Source organism: Dunckerocampus dactyliophorus, chromosome 15 (assembly GCF_027744805.1).
Source record: "Dunckerocampus dactyliophorus isolate RoL2022-P2 chromosome 15, RoL_Ddac_1.1, whole genome shotgun sequence".
In the NCBI taxonomy this organism is placed as follows: domain Eukaryota; kingdom Metazoa; phylum Chordata; class Actinopteri; order Syngnathiformes; family Syngnathidae; genus Dunckerocampus; species Dunckerocampus dactyliophorus.
In genome coordinates this window covers 28,019,935-28,046,176 of record NC_072833.1, presented here as the reverse complement: position 1 = coordinate 28,046,176, position 26,242 = coordinate 28,019,935, and the positions used below count along the sequence as shown (strand labels likewise).

General features: G+C 45.8%; 1 long non-coding RNA gene across 2 annotated transcripts in view; it reads left to right on the top strand.

The window, feature by feature from the left end:
• Positions 1 to 3,610: 3,610 nt before the first annotated feature.
• The window catches only part of LOC129168058 (uncharacterized), a 28,473-nt gene continuing 5,841 nt past the window's right edge, over positions 3,611 to 26,242 (top strand). For both annotated transcript variants that reach the window (XR_008566211.1, XR_008566210.1), the window contains exon 1: positions 3,611 to 3,705. This is a non-coding gene — a long non-coding RNA (uncharacterized LOC129168058). The remainder of the gene's footprint in view (positions 3,706 to 26,242) is intronic.

Sequence of the window (26,242 nt, the reverse complement as noted above, 5' to 3'; positions counted from 1 at the left end):
CCTGTCAGGAAACCACTCTGAGATCATTCGTTTTTTCATCATGCCTTCTCAAGCAGCCCCGTTAGTATTAGGGTTACCTTGGCTTAAGCTCCACAATCCCTCTGTTGGTTGGACTAAGATGAATATTATTAATTGGAGCCCTTTTTGTCATGCTAATTGTCTGCGTTGTCTCCGCTGATCTGTCCTCCTCTTCTGATCTCCGTCCCTCTGAGGTCCACATACTGAAGTCCAGCCAGGCAGAGAGTTTTGTAGAGGAAATCAAGTGTCTGAAGGCCAAAAAGCCTGTGTCACTTGGCAGCAGGCTGAGTTCACTCGCTCCAGAGATTGATCCAGAGTCTGGCCTTGTCCGAGTTGGAGGCCGCTTTAGGCATGTAGAGTACGGCCCAACTGATATTCACCCAGCTGTGCTTGATCCAGGCCATGCTGTCACAAGGCTCCTTATTAGGGATATGGACGCACGCCTGCTGCACCCGGGCCCAGACAGAGTCTTCGCTGAGCTGAGGCGGCAGTAATCAAAGAAATATCAAAGAACATGTCCTGAGTGCACCAAATGGAGAGGGAAGCCATCGGTCCCCATAATGACAGACCTACCTCCGGCCCGCCTGCGACTCCTGAAGCCCCCATTCTTCTCCACAGGAATGGACTGTTTCGGTCCATATGTCATCAAAGTTGGACGCCGGAATGAGAAGCGATGGGGATGTCGAGTGACCTAGGTACAACACCTCTTAAAAGGCCAACTTTTATACCAAAAGTACTTGTAATAATCAAGGAACAAAGCACAGTCTAGCATGCTCAAACACTGTCGCTTTTAGGAATGTAACCATATAATACACAAGTTAGTTGGTACCTCATGTTAGTATACTGTACATGTGCATTTATAGGGACAAACACACACACCATTGCAATACACGTCAATAGGGATACTTGCATAATTATCGCAATGCTTAAAGCACTTATATTATAATGTTATAATCAGTATTATTCAGTAACATGATTTAATAGAAGCATATAGTCCTATGGCCTTGAGAATGTCAAACAGAAACAACAGGTTGATGTCTGGGGTTGTATGAAAACAAGTGTTAATGTTTTACAAGTTGAATGTCATGTTCCGATGTTGGTGCTGAACTGAATGTTAAAATAACATGTTGTGATGTTAAAATAACATGTTTTGATACTAAAATGGTAATGATTATAAGATAACTGACGCCAATGTGAGCTCCTCCATAATCATTAAGCCACAAAGTAGAACATTAAGTCTCGGTAGTCTGGTGAAAGGCCACTAGGGGTCATAGTCATTGCAGTACAATGGCGAAGTCGGGCAACCCATATAAGGACATCCTTAGGAGTTCAGCTGAGGACACCTAAGGAGTCATCTGCGGTCACCCACTGAGTTCATCTCAGGACAGGATGATGACCAAATATGGCAGTCCAGGACGGGTCAAACAAGGACACAAGTTCAACCAAGGGGATGAGTCATGCTGAATCAGCGCGGTCGGGGAAAGTACAAGCTATTCTGGGAAAGACACTCCTCTGGGAGGTCTTAGAATGAGGTAATGGATACTCCCATGAGCAGGCGGAGACTGAAGACAGCATAAAAAGAGGACGCGCTCTACAATCGAGGCTGGCTCTAGGCGATCCATTCATGGATCGCATCTCCGAAGCTCCAAGGCTCGCAACACAGCTCTGGGACTGCTGAAGGAAGATTGGACTCAACTCGTCTGCCCAGCAGAAGGAGAAGACTCCGTCTTTCAGATGAACCTGAGACACCAACTGAAGATTGTGTCTGCGGCGCTACCGAGGGAAGAGCTGAGCCTGAGTGAGCACGGAGCCAGTCACCGCAGCGGTCCCCAGCCTTGCCGCTCTCGGGAGCAACCTAGAGCCGTCAGGACAACCAGGGAAGGTCGAAGGCCTGCTCACCCGACGCCCGACCCGCATCAACTAGACTTATCCCCAAGAAGCGAACTCATCCTCACTGGACTTTTTGTCTTCACTACTGGCTTCATCATCAGGGTAGGACTGAGGCACTGGCCTGCGGCCTTGCGCTCCTTTCTATCTAGGTACATGTGAGTGGAGCTCATAGCGGCTAGTCTGACATTGAGTACAGTATATCCTTATAGTTAATCGAGTACCTGCTTCAATGCCCTTGCTAACTTTCCTAATAAAGCTTTTCACTCTCACACTAAGAGTTGTCACCCAGTATCTTCTTTGAAGGTAAAAGAGTAAGCAGTGTGTTACAGACAGATTCCTTTGAGGTTGTTCCGGTAACTGAGTAAAGACAGGTCCCTCTGATTGCTGATAGATGAGTAAATAACCCCAGGTCCTTACCAAAAGCAACTATCCATTAAGAGAGGAAGCAGTCGTAAAAGCAGAGGGTCCGACGTCTCGTACGACCAACCTTGGGTTACTGTGGTCTTGCGCGGCTCGGATGCAGCGGGGTCGCCTCTGCACTACCGAGGCTGTTAATACCTGGGTGAGTTCCTCTCGCCCCTGACTTAGAGGTTTCTCTTCCCTCTACGGGAGAGACCGTAACCCTTTGAACGGAGTAGTCAGGTAGGCAGGTGCGCCTGCTTCTTACACGAGGGAGCAAGGGTCTTGCGCCGCCTAGGTAACTAGGGATTAAACAGGGCATGATCTTCAAGTGTCCTACAACACGCTGTGTTCACCTTGACCTGCTGGCAGGCCTTGACGCGGACACTTTCTTGCTTGGCTGAGAAGGTTCACCGCACGAAGAGGAACTCCTTCCGCTGTGCTCTCCGACCAAGGGACTAACTTCCGAGGAGCCGAGAGAGAGCTTCAAGAGGTGTTTGCAAAGATGGCTCCAGAGTTACAGGAAAGGCTAGCCAAGAGCCAGATCAAGTTCCAGTTCAACCCACCAGCTGCGCCTCACTTTGGTGGTGCTTGGGAGCGCAAAATACAGTCAGTCAAGAAAGCTCTTCAGGTGGTCGTTGGCATGTAGTCCCTTCATGAAGACGTCCTTCTCACCCTGCTGATCGAGGTGGAGGGTATCCTCAATGTCAAACCCTTAGAATATGTCTCATCAGACATAGCTGACCCTGACCCAGTGACACTGAACATGCTGCTGATGGGGCGTCGGGATGCCTCCTTACCACAAGTGTCCTACGCTCCTGACACCCTCACAAGAAGACGATGGCGCCACTGTCAGATGATGGTGGACCACTTCTGGAGGCAGCTTCTGAGACATTACCTCCCGTCCTTACACGTCCGGCAGAAGTGGAAGCGGCCCGCCGCTGACTTTGCTCAAGGAATGATGGCCATGATTGTCGATCCCCAGCTTCCGAGAGCACAGTAGCCTATCGGGAGGGTCATCAAGGTGATTGAGAGCGCAGATGGTCATGTCCGGTCAGCTGAGGTTCGAGTCGGTGAGAAGACTTACCTACGGCCGGTGGCACGTCTGGTCCAGCTGCCTGCCATTCGGGAGGACAATGGCACTTCTTAGGGAACTCTTGTAACACGTTAGGGAATTTAGTAATCTTTACATAATAGCTTTGCTATTCTGGGGGCGGCTGTTGTAAATTCCCTCGTAATTTCATGTTCAGGGCAGACTTAATTTGTGTTTTGCACCAGGCACCTTGCAGGGCAACTAAGGGGTCCTCAGTAGGCACAGAAGGACCACAGCCTAGCAATCCAGGCATGTCAGAAAGCTTGTCCTTGTACTGCATATGTCTGTCTGCATTAGTGACGAAGGTGAGTTGATGTGCTGTTAACGATCGTTCGTGATCGTATTTATATGCAAATTAGGCGGCGAATATCGCCCATTGTTGTGTGTGTGTGTGCCTGTCTATTATGTAGACGTTTGAAGTGCTAGCTAACCTGTTGGTGCCCATGTTGTCGTGAAGCCAAGTGTGTGTGTGTGTGTGTAAATTAGCATGTGCTCCTCTAAGCTAGCGATTTACATTTCTATGTTAATGTTTATTCATTACAGAAACCAGACTCCTTGAGACATCAGACTCATTACAGTTTAACCTGTTGGATGGAAATTAGACTGTAGATAAATAAAGTCCAAATAGTTCTGTTGATGTGTCCGGACTCACTCTCTGACCGGAGTTCTGATGTGGATGAGGTGCTCCAGCGAACCCACCTAACACACATAGTACGAGTGATCTTCCGCTGAAGCGTTGTAGAAGCGTTGTTTGATATTATTTTTCAGTCCAAGTCTGGTCACAGACCTGTCATCGTGTCTAACTCGCACCCCGATTTTTTATTTCTTAGAGGTGGAAAAAAAGCACGGTTTATACACCGTGATTTACAGTAAGTCTTTTTTGAGCCATAAATTAATCTGCATTTTATGGTGCACATTGGTAATGAGAAAAGCCTAATTTTAGGATTAGTTGACATGAATCCTCTATTTTTACATTTCTGCCTTTGTTCATCTGCACATGTTTTGAAACTGTTCTTTTCAGGAATTACAATTGGTAAAGCGGTTGGAGCTGCTGAACATGCTATGCATTCCTCATTTGTCATTTCCCTGGTTGTGTACCATATCCATTTATACCACCCATTGTATCTGGCTTGATCCCACTTACTCTCTTCCCCTGTTTCAAAACTTCTTGGTCTAACGTTACCAAAATTTGGATAGTCAACAAAATCTGAATTGTTTCCTTAGTCTTAGTTGCTATAGGTACAGTTGTCACAATACTCATCATACAGTACAACTGGTTGAGTTGTCATGGTCGTAAACCCTGCATACGCTGTTGTTACAGCTGGTGTCGTTTGTACACTGATCGTTGTGCTTACACTAGCTGCCTGTGGATTGGGTACTGCAATAACAGGTGTCAGTGCTGCCACATCTATGGATCGTGGAGTGGTTGCTGTTGTGACAATGTCATGTAGGATCGTCCGAGGCTGTTGGGTTGCAGTAGTGTCAGTAACTTGCCAGGTTACACCTGCTGGAGTGGTCCTACTTTTCCGTTTTTTTGGCCTGATTGGCAATTGAACTCCTGGCGGTTCTGTATAGTGCATATTTAGGATGTATGTCCGTTTATCTGGCCGTGCTCCCCCTTTTGACTTATCTACGATTAGAGGGTTGCAGCTCCATTGCAGCTTTAGTCTAACACCCACTTCCCACTGCTGTGGTTTTTGTATTACGATTAAAGTACACTTGTCTGATCCCCATTCTGGAGGCTCATCTTCTATTTTAAAGTCAATTCCACATATACCCCTACCGAATATTGACACTGTAAGTGAATGAATATCCTCCACTCTCCCTAGATCACTGACCTTAATTTTAGCAGTCCATAATTCTGCAAACTCTACATCGTCCCTCTGTCATACTGGTGCTGGTGCTAGTGTTGTTGAGTGGCGTGTAGTTGCATCGTACTCATCTGTTTCATGTCCTTGGACTTCCTTGGAGGACAGCTTCTCTCCCCCCTTGGTGTGAGACACTGGTACTGGGTTTATTAGTGCCCACAGCACGCAGCTCACCATCACCAACAAGTGAATCTTTGGTGTTTGACTTTCCATTTGTGCTTTCTTTGTTGCTCAACTCCTCCTCTTGCTTGGATTGGGCTGGACGCACCTGGGTGCAGTGGTTTAAATGCTACCACGTTGTGCTCCCTTCCACTTGGACAGCAGTCTGTGTTGCTCGCACCACCTTATAGGGTCCCGCTCATGCCACTTTCGCGTGTACACCTTGATGTACACTTGGTCGCCTGGCACCACCAAGCCGTCTGATACCTCCGTGGATTCAGGAACCCTGCTTTTCTCCTGCACATAGATAGCTCTATGTATGGCAGTTAAATGGTTTATATAATCTTTCAGTTCATTTTGCAACTGCTCAAGTGGGGGCCTTTTATAAGGCCCTCTCAAATGTGGTGCTGGCATGAGCCGACCCGTAAGCATCTCATGCGGTGTTAGATGTGTCATTCTGTTAGTGTGCATGCGATAACTCATGAGTGCAAGTGGTAGTGCATCCACCCAAGTTAACATTGTGCGAGCACAAATTTTATTGAGTTTGGCTTTAAGTGTCCCATTTACTCTCTCTACCATTCCCTGGGACTGAGGATGATAGACACACCCCAACCTTTGTTTTATTCGCAACTGTTGTAGGATTCCTTTTGCTACTTTTTGCTCGAATGCCGGACTGTTGTCCGAACTTATTTCTGATGGTATTCCAAACCGCGGAATTAATTCTCTTAACAGGAATTTAACAACAGTTTCTGAACTCTGATCTTTTGACGGCGTCGCTTCAACCCAACGACTAAATCGGTCAATAACTATTAACATGTACCTCTTTCCCTGCACCGATTTAATCATGTCTACATAGTCTAGCACAAGATGTTTGAATGGTCCTTCTGGAACTGGTATGTGTCCAATGGGTGTAGTTATGCCTTTTCTGACATTGTTCTGTGCACAAACTTCACATTGTCCCAAGACTTCATCTCCCATTGACTGCAAATATGGTGACCAATATCCTTGCTGTTTTATCTTCCTTACAACTTCCCCCTTTGCACAGTGATCTGGACTGTGCACCTCTGATATTAGCACTGTAAGTAATGAGACTGGCGCAACAAGCAATCCTTCATGTGATCTCCACAGACCTTTTTCATCTTTTGAAACTCCTCTCTGCTGCCACAAACTGTGCTCACTTAGCCCTGCATTTTGTTGCATCAACACAATGTCATCTGGCGTAGCGACTGGTTCTATTGACACCACTGGAGCCAAAACAGTCACCTGGCTTTTAGAAGCCAATTTTGCTGCTTCATCTGCTGCATTGTTTCCATGCACAACATCTTCATTTCCTTTCCTGTGTGCCTGACACTTGATAACAGCAAGCCTTGTCGGTTGCATCATCGCCGAAATAAGATCAACTATCTGTTTTTGGTGGTGTATTGGTGAGCCATCACTTTTTTTATAACCACGTTGCTTCCACACTGCCCCAAACAAATGACACACTCCATGTGCATATGCCGAATCCTCAACTCTGCTAATTGTGCAGAAAACAGTTGTACACAACTCTCCGCCTTTAGTGTCACAAAATCACTTCCTTCCTGTTTGATAACTGCAAACCCTGCATGGCTGGCAAGATGATCTCTGTAACACGATCCATCCACAAAGTATGTCACTTCTGCATTTAACAGAGGCGTAGACTCCAAATCTGGTCTTAACTTTGTGTACTTCATGGCCTCTGGCACACACTCATGAGGCTCACCTTCAAAACTGAATGGCATTGTGTCTGCAGGATTTACTGTTACACACCTTTTAATGGTGACATCTGGATACGTCAGCAGTGGCAAGTACTGCAAACATCGAGCCTGCATTATCACAAACTTATTTTGATGGATCAGCTCAGAAATTTTATGATGCGTATATATTGTCACTGGATGTCCCATTGTGATTGTTGACGCCTTCTCATAAGCATAATGACCAGCAGTCAACCCTTGATAACATGGTGGCCAACCCTGGACCACATTGTCCAGCTTCATGCTGTAATATGCAAGGGGTTGTTTCCTTCGACCACTACAGGTTTCTTGCATCAACACTGCAGATGCGTACATGTTATGTCTATTTGACACGTACAAAAAGAACGGTTTGCCATAGTCTGGTGTTGCCAACGCCGGAGCTGTTTGCATTTCCTGTTTGATTGTTTCAAACAAAGATCAAAGATGGCGCCCTCCGTGGCAGACGTCTCTGTGACACTCTCCCGTGTTTTTCTATTTTTTGCTATTTTATTGTTCATTTTGGACATTCAACACGATCACGCAGTACATTACAACAGAGAGACACTTTTGAACATCGGCAGGGTTCACCGTGAACTTTCATTTAGCCTCTCAGACTTTGCCTTTCTTCTGCCCCTGGAGAATGCAGCAGCCTGCGGACCTGGTGAGCTGAATACCCGGCGAGCAAAGCATCCGAGGCGTAAACGAGGCAAGCGGGCCGGCCTGCATGCTAGGCTAAAAGCTAGAGAGACTAGGCCACCGCTACCAAGCCTGCTGCTAGCCAACGTCCGCTCTCTTGAAAACAAGATGGACGAACTAAGAGCAAGGATTACAGCTCATCATGAGATCAGGGAATGCTGTGTCCTCACCTTCACAGATGATATACCGGACTCGGCGATCCAGTTGGAAACATTTGCTGCTTACCGAGGAGATCGGACTTTAGCGTCTGGTAAACACAGAGGTGGCGGCGTCTGTGTTTACGTAAAACAAACGGTGGTGCACAGACTGCTCGCAGGAAATTGAGCTGCTGATGGTGAAATGCAGACCTTTTTATTTGCCTCGTGAGTTTAGCGCTGTGTATTTAACTGCTGTTTACAACCCACCACGAGCTAACACCGCTAACGCACAAGGCCTCCTGCATGACATCATTGATAAACACGAGACCAAACACCCGGACGCTGTATTCATCATATCTGGCGATTTCAACCACTGTAACCTCAGGACTGTCCTCCCCAAATATTACCAGCATGTGAGCTTTCCCACAAGGGAAAATAACATCCTGGACCAAGTCTACAGCAACATGAAAGTTGTTTTGAAGGCTGTTCCAAGACCCCACTTTGGAAAGGCCGACCACATCTCTATATTCCTTTATCCAACATCCAGACAACTTCTTAAACAAGCACCCCCTGTAAGTACAGCAGTTAAAGTGTGGAATGAAGAAACTGATCAAGTACTTCAGGACTGCTTTGGCTGCACAAACTGGGATGTGTTTAAAACTGCAGCGGGGAGGGAAGATTGTACTGTTGATTTGGATGAATATGCTTCTGCTGTTACTGGCTACATTAGCACATGCATAGAGACTGTTACCACCACCAAGTATTACAGAAAATACCCTAACCAAAAACAGTGGATGAACTGTGATGTAAGGGCTAAGCTACGTGCTCGTTCGACTGCATTTGTCATGGGCACCGCTGAGGACTACAAAAAGGCCAGATATGACCTGAGGAGGTCCATACGAGAGGCCAAGGGACAGTACAGACAGAAGCTGGAGGGCCACTATTCCACCTCAGACCCTCGGCGCATGTGGGCGGGGCTCCAGCACATCACAGACTATCGACAGTGGAGTAGCGTAGCCACGTCCAGCCAAACCATACTTCCAGATGAGCTGAATGAGTTCTATGCCTGCTTTGACACCCAAACTCCTGATGAGCAGAGAGGGTGGCTGGACTTGGGGAGCACACAGGACTCACCTCTCATGGTGAAATCAGCTGATGTGCGCAGGGTTCTGAACAAAACAAACCCACGAAAAGCAGCAGGCCCAGACAACATCTCAGGACGTGCACTTCGGGTTTGCTCATCAGAGCTAGCTGATGTGCTTGCTGACATATTTAACCTGTCGCTTGCACAAGCATCTGTACCGACCTGCTTTAAGTCCACCACCATAGTGCCCGTACCCAAGAAGAGCAACGTGACCTGCTTGAATGACTATCGCCCTATAGCACTCACTCCTATTGTGATGAAGTGCTTTGAAAGAATAGTCATGACCCACATCAAAAAGAGAATCCCGGCGGCAACTGTGGACCCTCTACAGTTTGCATATCGCCAGAACCGGTCCACGGATGATGCAGTCAACACTGCCATCCACACAGCCCTTTCTCACCTACAGGGCCAGGACACATATGTCAGAATGCTATTTATAGACTATAGCTCTGCTTTTAATACAGTCAGCCCCCACAAATTCACAAATAAGCTCCTCACACTTGGCCTGTCTCCCTCCCTCTGTAACTGGGTGTTTAACTTTCTAACAGGCAGGCCCCAGTCAGTCAGAATCCACAATCGCACATCCAGCTCAAGAATTGTGAGCACTGGGACCCCACAGGGGTGTGTGCTGAGTCTGCTCCTCTACATGCTCTTCACCTACGATTGCGTGGCCTCCCAGAACAACACCAGCATCATTAGGTTTGCGGATGACACTACAGGCATCGGACTGATCACTGGTGGTGTTGAAACATCATACAGAAGTGAGGTGGCGGACCTCATAGCTTGGTGTCGTGATAACAATCCTCAGAACCGCTCAGAGACTTAACGCCCGACAAGCCCGCTGGTCATTGTTCCTAACACGCTTCAATTTTTCCATCACCTACAGACCTGGTAGGATAAGTTCTTGTGGTCGGTGATGACTATGAAGGGATGAACTGTGCCCTCCAGCCAATGCCGGCACTCCCGCAGCGCGAGAACGATGGCCAGCAGCTCCCTGTTGCCCACGTCGTAGTTTCCCTCGGCCTGTGTGAGGCGACACGAGAAGAAGGCGCAGGGGTGAAGTCTCTGGTCGACTGGGGACCGCTGGGACAGCACGGCTTCCACCCCCGTATCGGAAGCGTCAACCTCAACAGAAAATTGTAAGTTAGGATCAGGATGTACAAGAATCGGAGCGGATGTGAATAAGGTTTTGAGTGCATTAAACGCAGAATTGGCCTCTGGGGTCCATACAAACGGAATCTTAGGGGATGTGAGCCTAGTCAGAGGTCCTGCTTTGCTGCTGAAATTACGTATGAATCGCCTGTAGAAATTGGCGAACCCGAGGAATCTCTGCAAATGCTTCCTTGATTTCGGAGTAGGCCACTCAACCACCACCGCCTGAATCTTAGCGGGATCGGCACGCAGCTGACCCTTCTCCACAATGTACCCCAGGAATGGCACCGAAGTGACATGAAAGTCACATTTCTCACATTTCCAGTTTATTTTCCATTAATCGCTGGAGAACTTGTCGGACGTGAGTGGAGTGTTCTTGGATGTTCCTGGAAAAGATAAGTATGTCGTCAAGATATACAAAGCAGAATAGATTTATCATGTCGCTCAGGACGTCGTTAATGAGATTCTGAAATACCGCCGGGGCGTTAGTGAGACCAAATGGCATTACCAGATATTCTAAATGCCCCAGCGATGTGTTAAACGCGGTCTTCCACTCATCTCCATCCTTAATACGCACCAGGTGATAGGCATTGCAGAGGTCTAATTTGGAAAAGACGCGTGCGGAATGTAAGGTGGAGAATGCTGAGTCCATGAGTGGTAGAGAGTAACTATTGCGGACGGTAATTTTATTGAGCCCCCGGTAATCGATGCAAGGCCGTAAGGACTTGTCCTTCTTGGCAACGAAAAAAAAAACCCGCCCCAAGTGGTGAGGAAGAAGGTCGAATCAAGCCAGCAGCTAAGGAGGAGGAGATGTAGTCCTTGAGAGCCTTATGTTCAGGGGCGGAAATGTTGTATAATTTGGCGCTAGAAATGTGGCGTTAGGGAGTAACTCTATCGCACAATCATAAGGGCGATGAGGAGAAAGTGTTTGGGCGCGGTCTTTGCTAAACACCTGCTTTAAGTCATGGTAGTCACGGGGAACTCCTGTAAGGTCTATTTCTTCCTCTGGAGAGAAGGAAGAAGGAAAATCAGCTCTAGCCGACCGGAGGCAATTGGCGTGACAAAATGGGCTCCAACTAGCGATGTGCATTTTGTTCCAATCAATGATAGGGTTGTGGAGTTTGAGCCAAGTTAACCCAAACACTAGCGGAGCGGACTGAGAAGGCATGACATAGAAGCAGATGGTTTCAGAATGGTTGTCGGAAAGATGGAGTGTAAGAGGTTCTGTTTGATGTGTAACGGCCTCCAGGAAGCGCCTATCTAGGGACAAATCCTCCTTGGTGGAAGGTAACCTAATAGTACTTATGTTGTGTTTTATCACAAATGACGTGTCCAAGAAACAGTCATCAGCGCCTGAGTCAATTAGGGCGGAAATGTTAATGTTTTTACCCTTATTTATTACCATTCCCTCGATTTGCAGTCTTTTGAAGGACTCCTCCCTGGGTGTAGTGGCTGTGTTGGAGGTATACTCACAGCAACCCATGGCAGGGTTGTCCTCTGATACCGGGTGGACGCTGCTGGATCCAGGCTTGAGCTTCGCGGAAGATCCCGGAGTCGATCCCTGACGGCGAGTTGGCCGGATGGGGCATCGGAGGAGTCGGTGCCCCGGGCTGCCGCAGTAGAGGCAGAGGTCCAGCTTGCGCCGACGTGCTCTTTCCTCGGCGGCGAGTCGGCGTCCTCCCAGCTGCATGAGGTCCTCTGGCTGCGCGGCCAAGCCGTCCCCAGTCCTGTTTTCGAGCGTAAGTGCCTCAGTAGACGAAGGCGGTATCCTCATAGGAATCGACATCTTGCTGTGGTGTCCTTCCTCAGCGTACTCTCTCACTCTCTCCTTTATGCGATTGTCTAACTCGATGGCTAAATTTATGAGGCCATCGAGGGACGTAGTGTTGTCTTTAGCCACTAACTCATCCTTAATACGTGCATTAAGGGCTTTACGAAAAATGCTTCTGAGCACGGTATCGGGATACCCACTCTCAACTGCCAGTATTCGGAAATCAATAGAAAAGTCCGCCACCGAGCGTCCTTTCTGTTTCATGTCAAGGAGTTGACTTGCTGCTTCCATGCCTCGAACGGGATGGTGAAAAACTCGTTTGATTTCTTCTAGCGGCTCTACCAGAGAGTAAGCTCATGATGAACGCTACCTTTGATTGGTCCGATGAATATGTGGTGGGCTGTTGGTCGAACACGAGAGAACACTGGTGTAGAAACTGTTTGCAGGAGTGGGAATCCCCCGAGAAGCGAGAGGGGTGAGGGATATTAGGTTCTCGTTGCTGATGAGGAACAGGTGCGTGAGCAGCTGCGCCGTGATGCGTGTCTGTGACAAGCGAGGTTGTACCGACCTCTGGTGGCGGAAGAGAGGCGGTGTTGGCTAGTCGCTGGTTGAGAGCGTCCATTCCAGCGGAGAGCACGGAGATGGCTTCCATGACATTTTGGAGAGTCTTTTCGTGGCCCTGATGCGCCAGGGCCGAGTGGAAATGCTCCATGTCGGCGGAATCCATTTGTATTTGTGTCTGTGTAGGCTCTCAGTCGTACAGGAGTTGTCCATCGAGTTGTCCAACATTTTGTGTTGCCAACACAAAATTCCAACCTATTTCAAACCAGTAAATACCCTGAGACAAAAATGAGTGCATCCTAAAGACAAGGCTCCAAACCAAAAGCAGAGCAATGTGGTCTATTCCATCCACTGTAAAGATGAGGAATGCAAAGAGCACTACATTGGGGAAACTAAGCAAATGCTCCAAAAAAGGCTTTATCAACATCGCAGGGACTATTCTAGCGGTCCTCAATCAGCAGTACATCTACACCTTAAAGCTACCAATCACTCTTTTGAGGACAGCGAGGTAAAGATTTTGGCCAAAGAAAACAGATGGTTTGAAAGAGGAGTAAAGGAAGCTATTTTTGTCAAACAACAGAACCCATCATTGAATCGGAATGGTGGTTTGAGGTTTAATTTGGACCCTGTGTTCAGCAGGTTACTGAGACCCAAACCCACAGCTCTTAGTCTTGCAAATGAGGTGAAGCCAGGGCCGAGCCAGAACAATAGATGCTAACGAGCCAGTATCAGAGTCGTTCATACCCCATTCAGGGAGCGACACTTCCCTTTTATCGGAGGTGTTAATAGCAGGATAGGATTATACCACAACTCCGCCCAGGCTTAGTGTAAGGAACCAATAGGAGGAGGGTGTTGGCACACCAATTCCGCCCACTCTTACTGTATTTAAGGCCTAGGCTACCAGCACTTATTAGTTCGCTGACGAAGCTCTTCAGATGAGGAGCGAAACGTCCGACACCTTCTTCACAGAAGTACAGATGACGTCTCAAGAAGCCTTTTCCTCATTTGTATTTGTATTGTATTTGTATTTGTATTTGTATTTGTATTTGTATTTGTATTTGTACTTTATTTATCCCACAGCGGGGAAATTCACTTGTTACAGCAGCAAGCAAGATACGCAAGTAAAGAGTACAGTGTAAAGAATGCATATTGACTACAACATGGTTCAGGTGGTGCAGGTGTTGTAGAGCCTGACAGCGGTCGGTATGAAGGACCTGCGGAACCTCTCCTTCTTACACCGTGGGTGTAACAGTCTGCTGCTGAAGGAGCTGCTAAGGCTAAGGCTAAGGCATGTTGGCCAGATTGTTCTGTCACGTGTGGCGGATGCCACAGCGGGAAAAAATAGGACTTCGACGCCAAAACAAGAGCAAAACTAGTAAAGCAAAAAGGTTTAATAACAAAAGGAGTCCACAGGGGCAAAAGTACAAACAAGGAAAAGCCACAGGAAGGTATGCTAACAAAAAACACTGACAGCATAAGGCTGTCAGGAAAAAAAGGCTAGAAGTATCACAACTAAAAAACACTGCAGGACAAACCAGGCAGGAAAAATGAGCAGCTAATACAGGCAAGCATGGGAGCCAGAAAGCAGGGAACAGGTAAGCTAACAGGGGCCAGACTGAGCGGTCGCAGGTAACAGGCAACAGGCAACAGGCAGGTAGCAAGGAGTCAGGGAATCAAGGAGTACAATCTGGCAAAGGTGAGTCTCTGCTGCCTCGCTTAAGAGGAGTCCCAGATTGCAGATTGCCCGCAGGTGCGCTCCGGAGTCTCCGCCCAGGCTGGCTGAGAAGCACTGCGGACAAATGGCAGACAGGCGGCAGCAGAGCGACAAGCAAAGCGTGACAATGGTACTAGACACCCAAGGCTTAGTGTTGGGATGCATATGCACTCTATTCGGTCTGAAACGTGTTTTTAAACAATAACTGTTAGATTTATACTTGCTCTTGCCGGTTCCATGGTGTGATGGTTGGCACTCTGGACACTGATCCACTGATCCAAGTTCAAATCTTGGTTATTTTTATGGTGCCAATTGTCACTTTGTCCGCAAATGCAGTGTAATTCAGGTGGGGGGAGCGACGAGGGGGACACAGACTAAAAGCGAACAAAGTTGCAATAGCTGGTCCATCTCCTGCGACCTTCTTAAACTGGCTGAGTGTTCCTAATGATATGGCTGCCATATGGTTTTCAGCACATTTTCGGTGCGGCAGGTCACCCTTGTGAAAGAGATCCTGATCTCAACGGATTTTTTCACCTCGTTCATGCCATTGTTCAATGGAACACATGCGCCAAGGTGCTGAAACCAACCTCCAGAGTGAACTTCCTCACACATTCCAAAAATATGCATGTTATGGATTCATACTCGTCCACATGCCTCAGTAGAAAGTTCTCAAATTGTCTGTCTAGCAATAATGCAGTCCTTTTTTTTAGGATATAATAATTAGTTTTTTACAGTTATTTTGTCAGCACTCTTTTCGCATTACTGGTATTTGTATGTTTGTGGTTTTGGATAATTTCTGTGTTCGCCCCCCCCACCTGAATTGCACTGCATTTGCGAGCATGGACGTGCTGTCCAGACTATGCACTCTCAGTAAGGTAGTACCACCCACATGTTACAAATAAATTCACTAAACAGAAACCAAACCTGCCAGGAGATATCTTAGCCTTCTAAAACCCTCTTGAAATCAGCAGCCTGTGCGTGCAGTTGAAAAATAAGACATATGATTTTTTAATATAATGTCACAATATAGAATGTTTAATAATATATCAGAGATGTTTCATTATGTGGTTTATGTTTCACACACAGCAAAGGGACTGGCCCTCTTACTCCAATGGATACCGCTAAACCAGGCAAAGCTAACGTTAGCAACACCGCGGGCAATGTTCATAAATGCACTCTATTCGGTTTGAAACGCGTTTTAAGTAGCAAGTTGAAAGAAATCGGTAAGAAAAATAACAACAATCATGATGTAGCGGTATTTCTACTTATTTCAACATACAGTAAGGTGGCACTTATTATTAAGGCATGGGGAGGGATTGATCTCTCCTGCACCAAGACATTAAAGGAAGCCATTAAAGCTGGTCTATACTTAAACTTCAGAAGGGTCACAGCAATACAGTCAAAAAAGGTTTCCTGTCTCATTCCCAGCCTATGAACATCTTTAACCACAGAGCATAGGGATTGGATAAGACTGACAAGTAACCAGTGTCAGTGCTTGTGACTCAGGCGCATGTCGGCCATGTGTGCATGTTGTTTGTGTCTGCCATTGGCTCTAATCAACCCCTGTTGGACCAATTAACATTTGCTCATTAGCAAATCACCCATTAGTAATGAAGGGCAAGGGTTAAAGCAGAGCATTTGGCAGTAAAATAGATTCAACTCTTTCTCAATTCAGCGTTGAGAAGTTCTCCCTTTTCTCACTTTAATGTTCAGCTGTCAAATGTTTAAAAAGATGTTCTGTAATACGCATTCCACAGAATATGTGGAATCAACGCCATGACCTTGCTGCGTGCGGAGAGGACAGATGAGTTTGCTGATGTTGTTTTGGAAAAGTTGGAATATTCTGATTTGGAAAATCGGTAGCCTGATGCTGATGTTAGAATGCTTTGAGAAACGTGGAAAAATGACCAGATGATGTGAGATGGGGATTTGTCCCACACGTCTGTCCATCAAAAAGGAAGCTTTTTAACGCATGCGCACACACATGCGCACACACGCACACACACACGCGTGCACACACATTCATGCGTAGGATCTGAAGCCTCGTACAAATCCACCATAATGCCCATTTCTCCCAATAATTTATCAGATGATGTCTGTCTTCGTGTGGAAGTGGTACGTTTTTGGCTCTTACTTTGTCTTTCCCCCACTCCATTTGAAACCCTTTTAAAAAGTAAAAAAAGATATTTTTTCAAATATATGCAAATTAGAAAATAGATTTCAATATATATTATAAATATATTTATATTTAAAAAATGTAAAATTAAAAAAAATTGTTTTAAAAGTAAAAAACAATGAAAACAAATAAAAAATACGCTTTTGTAAATGAACTAGCTTACCTGACCCAACACCATTTTTCCACTGTGTATTGTTGTGTGCACTCTCAAATTTGACTTCTTTAAAGACTGATTATTTTGTTATTTCTCACATTTCTAGCTATCTTAATCACGTTTTTCATGAATTCATGTGTTTTAAAAATAAAATGTCAAGAATAAAACCTGATATTATTCATACTTACAGATGACAGTTAAATGCTAAGTTTGTCTTAGGTCAAGAAGTTTAGCGAGTGCTTTGAGTTGTCACACAAATGTACAAGTTAGCGCCAAAATGACCTGTCAAAGTAAAGATAGCCACCAATCCGTTAAAGTAACCTTAAATGTTCGTTCATCACTTTCATTCCTCATTTATATGCATTTACACCAAAAGACGAATAATTACCGTCCTGTGTTTTATTGTGGAAAATGCATGTTTTCTTATATGTGACGGGACGTTTGAAACGCACTAGTTCATTCTGTCAGGTGAAAAGTACAGTTTTACATTGTTCTTTTTACCTGTGGCTGTTAAGTTGGTCTTCTCTTGTAAAGCCAACTGTACGGTGGCTAGGAGCACTGGTATGAATACGAGTGAAATACTAGAAGTTCTACATTATTCAACACTATATAATATATCATGAATATCATCAAATGTGTTATCTTTGGAAGGGCACAACCTTTGATGCAGCTAGCTTGTATCGCATTGTAGCCAGTTACAATAACTGAATGTTGACTTTGAATGTTTAACCTACTTTTTAATAACTAAAGGCTTGTCAGAAAATATAACTCTTTTTTATTTAATAAAATAATATCATTTATTCAAATGCATAACCACTCGTCTGCCATAAGCATCTAGGTGGGGACAATCTATTTCAAAAATAGATTAAATGTGATTGACATAATGTGTATAATATTAAATTAAAAAAATATATATTTTTAAATGTATTTAAATGTATAGTTAGGGCAATCTGGAAAAAAATATAGAAAATGTAAAAAACAAAACACCAACAATTTTATTTGAAAAGTAAATATAAAATCAAAATATATATATGAAAAAAAAACGCATGACTGTTACTCAGCTACCTCAAGAATGTTGGTAGTCAGTGTGGAAATCTGATTAAAAAAACAAAAACTGGAAGTGTTGAATAGTTGGAAAATAAAAACACACCTCAAACATGGAAAAAAAACCAGCTGTAATTTTATGAGAATAAAGTCAAAATATTACGAAAAATAAGGTCGCAAGTCACATAAGCGAGAAAGTAAGACGCTGATTGGATAAAAAGGCAAAAAACATCACTTCCAGGTAAGCTGAGTTGAGCTGAGAACCAAAGAATGGTTGTAGATATTTTTTTCTCTGCAGCATTCTCTAATAATAATCTAATCCTCCCCTGGAGCGGAGAGTGTTCCTAATGATATGGCCGCCATATGGTTTTCAGCACATTTTCGGTGCGAATTGTCACTTTGCCAGCAAATGCAGTGCAATTCAGGTGGGGGGACCATCGAGGGGAGACACAAACTAACACATGGATTGTTTTTTTATCTTAGCTAGTAAAAACTCAACGAATTCTAAGATTTTTCTAAGAGTGAAATCACCAAAGGGTTATTTTTGGAATGTGGGAGGAAACCGGAGTACTCGGAGAAAACCCACGCACTGCGATTGGCTGGCGACCAGTCCAGGGTGTACCCCACCTGTCTGCGGTGAACGGAGTAACACTTAACAAGGGGCCTGGTCAACTTCCTGGCTAAAACTAGCGTTAAATGTCATTTGTCATCTCAACGATAACTGAATGGATAAGAACATTAAAATCATGCAGATATTTATGTTTGGTATTTTGTATTAGAACTGAATTTGTATTAAAAAGGTGACTCAAAAATGGAATTTAAAAAAGTAGAAACAAAAATGATGTTTTTATAGCACTTTTTTGAACATTCCTCGGCCATCATGCCACATCAAATATCCCAACCTTGCAAGGCTTGTATTTACTACCTGCCATGGGCAGCAAATGTAGCTCCAGTGTTGCAGAAGACAGCGGGATGGTGATGAGACATTCCAGCTGTCAATAAATGTTTTCACAGTCAAAATGCGTGGGTAAAAAAGTAACATGAAGAAGACACCCGCCTGGTTTGAACACCTCATCCACACTCGTCATGTTTTGTACATATTTTTCTGCTTGTTCTTTTCACGTGGTGTGTGTTGCCCCATCCTATAGCACCTTCTGCTGGCTTGCAGTGACTCATTTCACAGTTATTGCTTAAAAACGCCTTTCTGACACAATAGAATTTTCTGTTTTGTCATGAGTTATTATTTGAATTCAGTAGCTTAATCTGACGCAAATGAAGATTGGAACCCACATGTCCACAAACTCCCGACTGTGTGGCCAACATGCTAACCACTAAACCACTGTGCGGCTAATTGGATTCATATTATTTGAGGTGAGGAGAGGCCATCTGAAATACTACAGTTACTTAAACATTCTCTGTAAAGATTTTCCAATTTACCGGTCGATCTACGTTCCGGGGGAAGGCCCTTCTCTGTTCCCAGCATACTTTGGCGGCCAAAATAGCATTTATTATCATCAACTGCTGACGATGCCATAAATTAGTGCAGGAGCTGGGGGACAATGACTTCTTTGGTTTGGTTGAGTTTATTTGAACATGAAGGTTCCAATGGAATACATCTCATGAATCATTCTTTCACAGTTCCACATGTCCAAAAGGAGTAGGAAGAAGCAGAGCTTATTTAATCCTACCCCCCTTCTATTCCACATCTAATACAACACTTCCTGCATTCCATGGAATATTAGAACATATTATAATCAATAAACAAACCTGACAGAACATCATTGTGATGATGAAGACTCTTCTTCCTTGTATTTAGCAAACACCAACTGCTTGTATTGTTTATGAATGTGCTCATCTCAGTACTTTGTTGGACTTCCTTACTCAATCCCTTCCATAGTTTCATTCCACACACGGAAATGCTGTGGCTTTTCAGCGTAGTTCTCACATATAAATGTTTTAGGTTTAACTTTCCTCTAAGATCATATTTCTCCTCTCTGATTGAGAAATACTGTATGAGGTTTTTGGGTAACGAGTTGTTATTAACTTTATACATTATTCTAGCGGTTTGAAAGAATACAAAATCTGCAAAATCTGCATTTCTGGTTTTCATGCTAACAGAAGAAATACTTTAAGAACACTGTTGCACTCACGTAGTGTACTAATAATGCGACACCACAATATAATTTATATCTTCTGGATCTGGAGTATGCTTTGCTAAAAGTGTTATTACTTTATGACAGACAACCTAAAAAACTGAATTTGTTTACAATTTCCCAATTCTTAGCACAATGGAAGGCCTCACATACTGTATGTATATATACAGTATATATATACAGTATATATATATATATATATATATATATATATATATATATATATATATATATATATTGTATCTGTATATATATAAAAAGTGACTTATAGTAGTTCCATCCATTGTATTATATATATATATATATATATATATATATACACATATATACGTATATATATCCATCCATTGTATTATATATATATATATATATATATATACACATATATACGTATATATATATATATATATATACATATATATACACATATATATATACACATATATATATATACATATACATATATATATATATATATATATATATATATATATATATACATATATATATATATATATATATATATATATATATATATATATATATTATTCATTTAGGAAAAAAAAACGTTTTGGAAGACCATTCAGTAAAGTCACTTCTGATATGCAGTACCACCAAACTGACTTCAAAACGCAAGATCAAAAAACCTCATCCATACTTTAGATTATTTGACTTGTTACAGTATTTGAAGCTCTTGGGGCAGAATGGCGTGCATTACTTGGCTACAACCAGCAGAGGCGCTGCTGATTCAATGAGTTTGCTGTCTAAAGAAGTACACTATGGGAAGTGGAGCTATGTCTGCGAACCAACTCCTCTAGGCTGCATTATTCTTGTCAATACAACACTGGAATAGAAACAAGAGTTCAGAACACTCTTATTCTTCCATCCAGTTAAAAATATAACAATTAAGCAACAAACGTAGGTTATCACCCATCTAACTCCATCTAGAATTTAGGGGGTATGTCTCGGCTTACAGCCGTGTATAATTTCTATGTCTCTGCTAATGTCAGCAAGACGCACATGATAAACATACAGTCAAGCCAGAATATTAACATATGCAGGAATCCCCACCTTACCGTGGTGGAGGGGTTTGTGTGCCCGAGTGATCCTAGGAGTCTCCCAAGGCAAACAGGTCCTGGGTGACGGGCCAAACCAAGAGTGATTCAGAAGACCTTTATGAACACATACACGAGGAGAGACCGCACCTCGCCCTGACATGGTATACCGGGGCTTCATCCTGGAGCCAGGCCTGGGCTTCATCCTGGAGCCAGGCCTGGGGGAGGGGCTCACCCGTGGGGCCGGCCGGGCTCAGCCCGAACAAGCCACACGGGATCCCCCCCCCGTAGACCCACCACCTGCGGGGGCAAGCATAAGGGTCCGGTGCATTGCGCTTTGGGTGGCGGTCGAGGGCTGGCGCCTGGGCGACCTGGTCTTCGGCGGCCAAATCTGGTTCTTGGGACATGAAATGTCACTTCTCTGGCGGGGATGGAGCCCGAACTTGTGAGAGAGGTTGAGACATTCCGACTAGATATAGTCGGACACTCCTCGACCCACAGTTTGGGTTCTGGATGCAAACTCCTCAAGAGGGGCTGGACCTTGTTCTACTCTGGAGTTGATGCTGGGGAGAGGCGGCGTGCTAGTGTGGGCTTATTAATAGCCCCCCGGCTCGGTGCCTCTGTGTTGGAGTCATCCCCGGTTAACAAGAGGGTCATTTCCCTACGCCTTCAGGGAAAGGGTCCTGACTGTCATTTGTGCGTACACGCCCAACAGCAGTTCAGAGTACCCAGCCTTCTTGGAGTCCATCAGAGGGGTGCTGGAGAGCACCCCAACTGGTGACTCCGTCATTTTGCTGGGAGACTTCAACGCCCATGTGGGCAATGACAGTGTGACCTGGAGGGGCGTGATTGGGAGGAACGGCCTCCCCGATCTGAACCCGTGCGGTGTGATGTTGTTGGACTTCTGTGCAAACCACAGTTTGTCCATCACAAACACCATGTTCGAGCATTAGGATGTCTATAAGTGCACATGGCACCAGAACACTCTAGGGCCGCAGGTCTATGATGGACTTTGTAGTCAGACCTCTGTCCGCATGTTCTGGATACACGGGTAAAGAGAGGGGCTAAGCTGTCAGCTGATCACCACCTGGTGATGAGTTGGATTAGATGGCAGGGGAGGATGCCGGACAGACCCGGGAGACCCAAACGTGTAGTGAGGGTGTGCTGGGTACGTTTGGCAGAGTCTCCTGTTCGTCGAGTCCTCAGTTCTCACCTCCGGCAGAGCTTCGCCGATATTGAGTCCGAATGGGCTCTATTCCGTGCCTCCATTGCTGAGGCAGCTGATCGGAGATACGGCCGCAAGATGGTCGGTGCCTGTCGTGGCAGCAAGCCCCAAAACCGATGGTGGACACCAGAGGTCAGGGCTGCCGTCAAGCTGAAGAAGGAGTCCTATCGAACATGGTTGGCTTGCGGGACTCCTGAAGCAGCTGATAGGTACCCGCAGGCCAAGCGGCACGCGGCTTCGGCGATGGTCGAGGCAAAAACTCGGGTGTGGGAGGAGGCCATGGAACACGACTTTTGGTCGGCCTCGAAGAGGTTCTGGCAAACCATCCGGTTCCTCAGAAAAGGGAAGTAGTGCCCGGCCCACACTGTTTACAGTGGGGATATAGGATATAGTTGGGCGGTGAAAGGAAGACTTTGAGGCCCTTCTCAATCCCACTGACATACCTTCCATAGAGGAAGCAGAGGCTGAGGACACGAACGCAGACAGTTCCATCACCGTGGCTGAGGTATCTGGGGTAGTCAAAACGCTCCCCAGTGGCAAAGCTCCGGGGGTGGACGAGTTTTGCCCCGAATTCTTCAAGGCTCTGGATGTTGAGGGACTGTCTTGGCTGACACGTCTCTTCAACATTGCGTGGAAGTCGGGAACAGTACCTCTAGATTGACAGACTAGGGTGGTGGTCCCCCTTTTCAAGAAGCGTGGCTGGAGGGTGTGTTCCAACTATGTGAGTGACCTAGGTACAACACCTCTTAAAAGGCCAACTTTTATACCAAAAGTACTTGTAATAATCAAGGAACAAAGCACAGTCTAGCATGCTTAAAAACTCTGTCGCTTTTAGGAATGTAACCATATAATACACAAGTTAGTTGGTACCTCATGTTAGTATACATGTGCTTTTATAGGGACAAACACACACACCATTGCAATACACGTCAATAAGGATACTTGCATAACTATCGCAATGCTGAAAGCACTTATATTATAATGTTATAATCAGTATTATTCAGTAACATGATTTAACAGAAGCATATAGTCCTATGGCCTTGAGAATGTCAAACAGAACAACAGGGTGATGTCTAAGGTTGTATGAAAACAAGTGTTAATGTTTTACAAGTTGAATGTCATGTTCCGATGTTGGTGCTGAACTGAAGGTTAAAATAACATGTTGTGATGTTAAAAATAACATGTTTTGATGTTAAAATGGTAATGATTATAAGATAACTGACGCCAATGTGAGCTCCTCCATAATCGTTAAGCCACAAAGTAGAACATTAAGTCTCGGTAGTCTGGTGAAAGGCCACTAGGGGTCATAGTCATTGCAGTACAATGGCGAAGCCAGGCAACCCATATAAGGACATCCTTAGGAGTTCAGCTGAGGACACCTAAGGAGTCATCTGCGGTCACCCACTGAGTTCATCTCAGGACAGGATGATGACCAAATATGGCAGTCCAGGACGGGTCAAACAAGGACACAAGTTCAACCAAGGGGATGAGTCATGCTGAATCAGCGCGGTCGGGGAAAGTACAAGCTATTCTGGGAAAGACACTCCTCTGGGAGTTCTTAGATAGAGGTAATGAACGGACACTCCCATGAGCAGGCGGAGACTGAATACAGCATAAAAAGAGGACGCACTCAACAATCGAAGCTGGTTCCAGGCGATTCACCAAGGGATCGCATCTCCGAAGCTCCAAGGCTCTCGACACAGCTCTGGGACTCCTGAAGGAATATTGGACTCAACTCGTCTGCCCAGCAGAAGGAGAAGACTCCGTCTTTCAGATGAACCTGAGACACCAACTGAAGATTCTGTCTGCGGCGCTACCGAGGGAAGAGCTGAGCCTGAGTGAGCACGGAACCAGTCACAGCAGCGGTCCCCAGCTTTGCCGCTCTCGGGAGCAACCTAGAGCCGTCAGGACAACCAGGGAAAGTCGAAGGCCTGATCACCCGACGCCTGACCCGCATCAACTAGACTTATCCCCAAGAAGCGAACTCATCCTCACTAGACTTTTTGTCTTCACTACTGGCTTCATCATCGGGGTAGGTAGGACTGAGGCACTGGCCTGCGGCCTTGCACTTCTTTCTATCTAGGTATATGTGAGTGGAGCTCATTGCGGCTAGTCTGACATTGAGTACAGTATATCCTTATAGTTAATCGAGTACCTGCTTCAATGCCCTTGCTAACTTTCCTAATAAAGCTTTTCACTCTTTCATTAAGAGTTGTCACCCAGTATCTTCTCTGAAGGTAAAAGAGTAAGCAGTGTGTTACAGACAGATTCCTTTGAGGTTGTTCTGGTAACTTAGTAAAGACGGGTCCCTTTGATTGCTGATAGATGAGTAAATAACCCCAGGTCCTTACCAAGAGCAACTATCCATTAAGAGAGGAAGCAGTCGTAAAAGCAGAGGGTCCGACGTCTCGTACGACCAACCTTGGGTTACTCTGGTCTTGCGCGGCTCGGATGCAGTGGGGCCGCCTCTGCACTACCGAGGCTGTTAATACCTAGGTGAGTTCCTCTCACCCCTGACTTAGAGGTCTCTCTTCCCTCTACGGGAGAGACCGTAACCCTTTAAACGGAGTAGTCAGGTAGGCAGGTGCGCCTGCTTCTTACACGAGGGAGCAAGGGTCCTGCACCGCCTAGGTAACTAGGGATTAAACAAGGGGGATCACAATCCTCAGTCGCCCTGGGAAAGTCTATTCCAGGGTGCTGGAGAGAAGGGTATGACCCTTAATCGAACCTCGGCTACAGGAGGTGCAATGTGGAACAATGCACCAGCTCTACACCCTTGCAAAGGTACTGGAGGGTACTTGGGAGTTTGCCCAACCGGTCTGCATGTGCTTTGTGGACCTGGAAAAGGCGTTCGACCGTGTCCCTCGCGGTGTCCTGTGGGGGGTGCTCCGCGGATATGGGATTGGTGGCGCGCTACTATGTGCCATTCGGTTCTTGTACAACCGGAGCAGGAGCCTGGTTCACATTGCCAGCAGTAAGTCAAGCCTGTTTCCGGTGAACGTTGGCCTCTGTCAAGGCTGCCCTTTGTCACCGATTCTGTTCATAATTTTCATGGACAGAATTTCTAGGCGCAGCTAAGGTGTCGAGGGAGTCCAGTTCGGGGGCACTAGGATCTCATCTCTGCTATTTGCAGACGACATGGTCCTGATGGCCTCATCGGGCTGTGACCTGCAGCGTTTACTGGGACGGTTTGCATCTGAGTGTGAAGCTTCTGGGATGAGACTCAGCACCTCCAAATCCGAGGCCATGGTTCTCAGTCGGAAAAGGGTGGATTGCTCCCTCCGGGTTGGGAATGAGGTCCTGCCCCAGGTGGAGGAGTTCAAGTATCTCGGGGTCTTGTTCACGAGTGAAGGAAGGTTGGAGCGTGAGGTCGATAGGCGGATCGGCGCAGCATCTGCAGTAATGCGGTTGCTGTACCAGACCGTCGTGGTGAAGAGAGAGCTGAGCCGGAAGGCAAAGCTCTCAATTTACCGTTCGATCTATTGTTCCCACCCTCACCTATGGTCATGAGCTTTGGGTCGTGACCGAAAGAACGAGATCGCGTATACAAGCGGCTGAAATGAGTTTTCTTCGTAGGGTGGCGGGACTCACCCTAAGAGATAGGGTGAGAAGCTCGGTCATCCGGGAGGAGCTCAGAGTAGAGCCGCTGCTCCTTCAAATCAAGAGAAGCCAGCTGAGGTGGCTCGGGCATCTAGTCTGGATGCCTCCCGGACGCCTCCCTGGTGAGGTGTTTCGGGCATTCGCAGCTGAGAGAAGGTCCCAGGTCAGACCTAGGACACGCTGGAGGGATTATGTCTCACCACTGGCCTGGGAACGCCTTGGTGTCCTCCCGGTGGAGCTGGAGGAGGTGGTCGGGGACCGAGAAGTCTGGGCTTCTCTACTATGACTGCTGCCCCCGCGACCCGGGGGAAAGCGGAGGAAAATGGAATGGAATGTGTGCGTGTGTGTTTGCATCAACATTTTAATAACCTTATGCTTTTAATAGTGGGTTGAAGTACCGCCTTATTTACAGGTAAGAAATTCAGTAAAGTTCCAGTCCAGCGCGGCATCGCCATCGTGTCCGTGATCGTCAAAAATCCAAA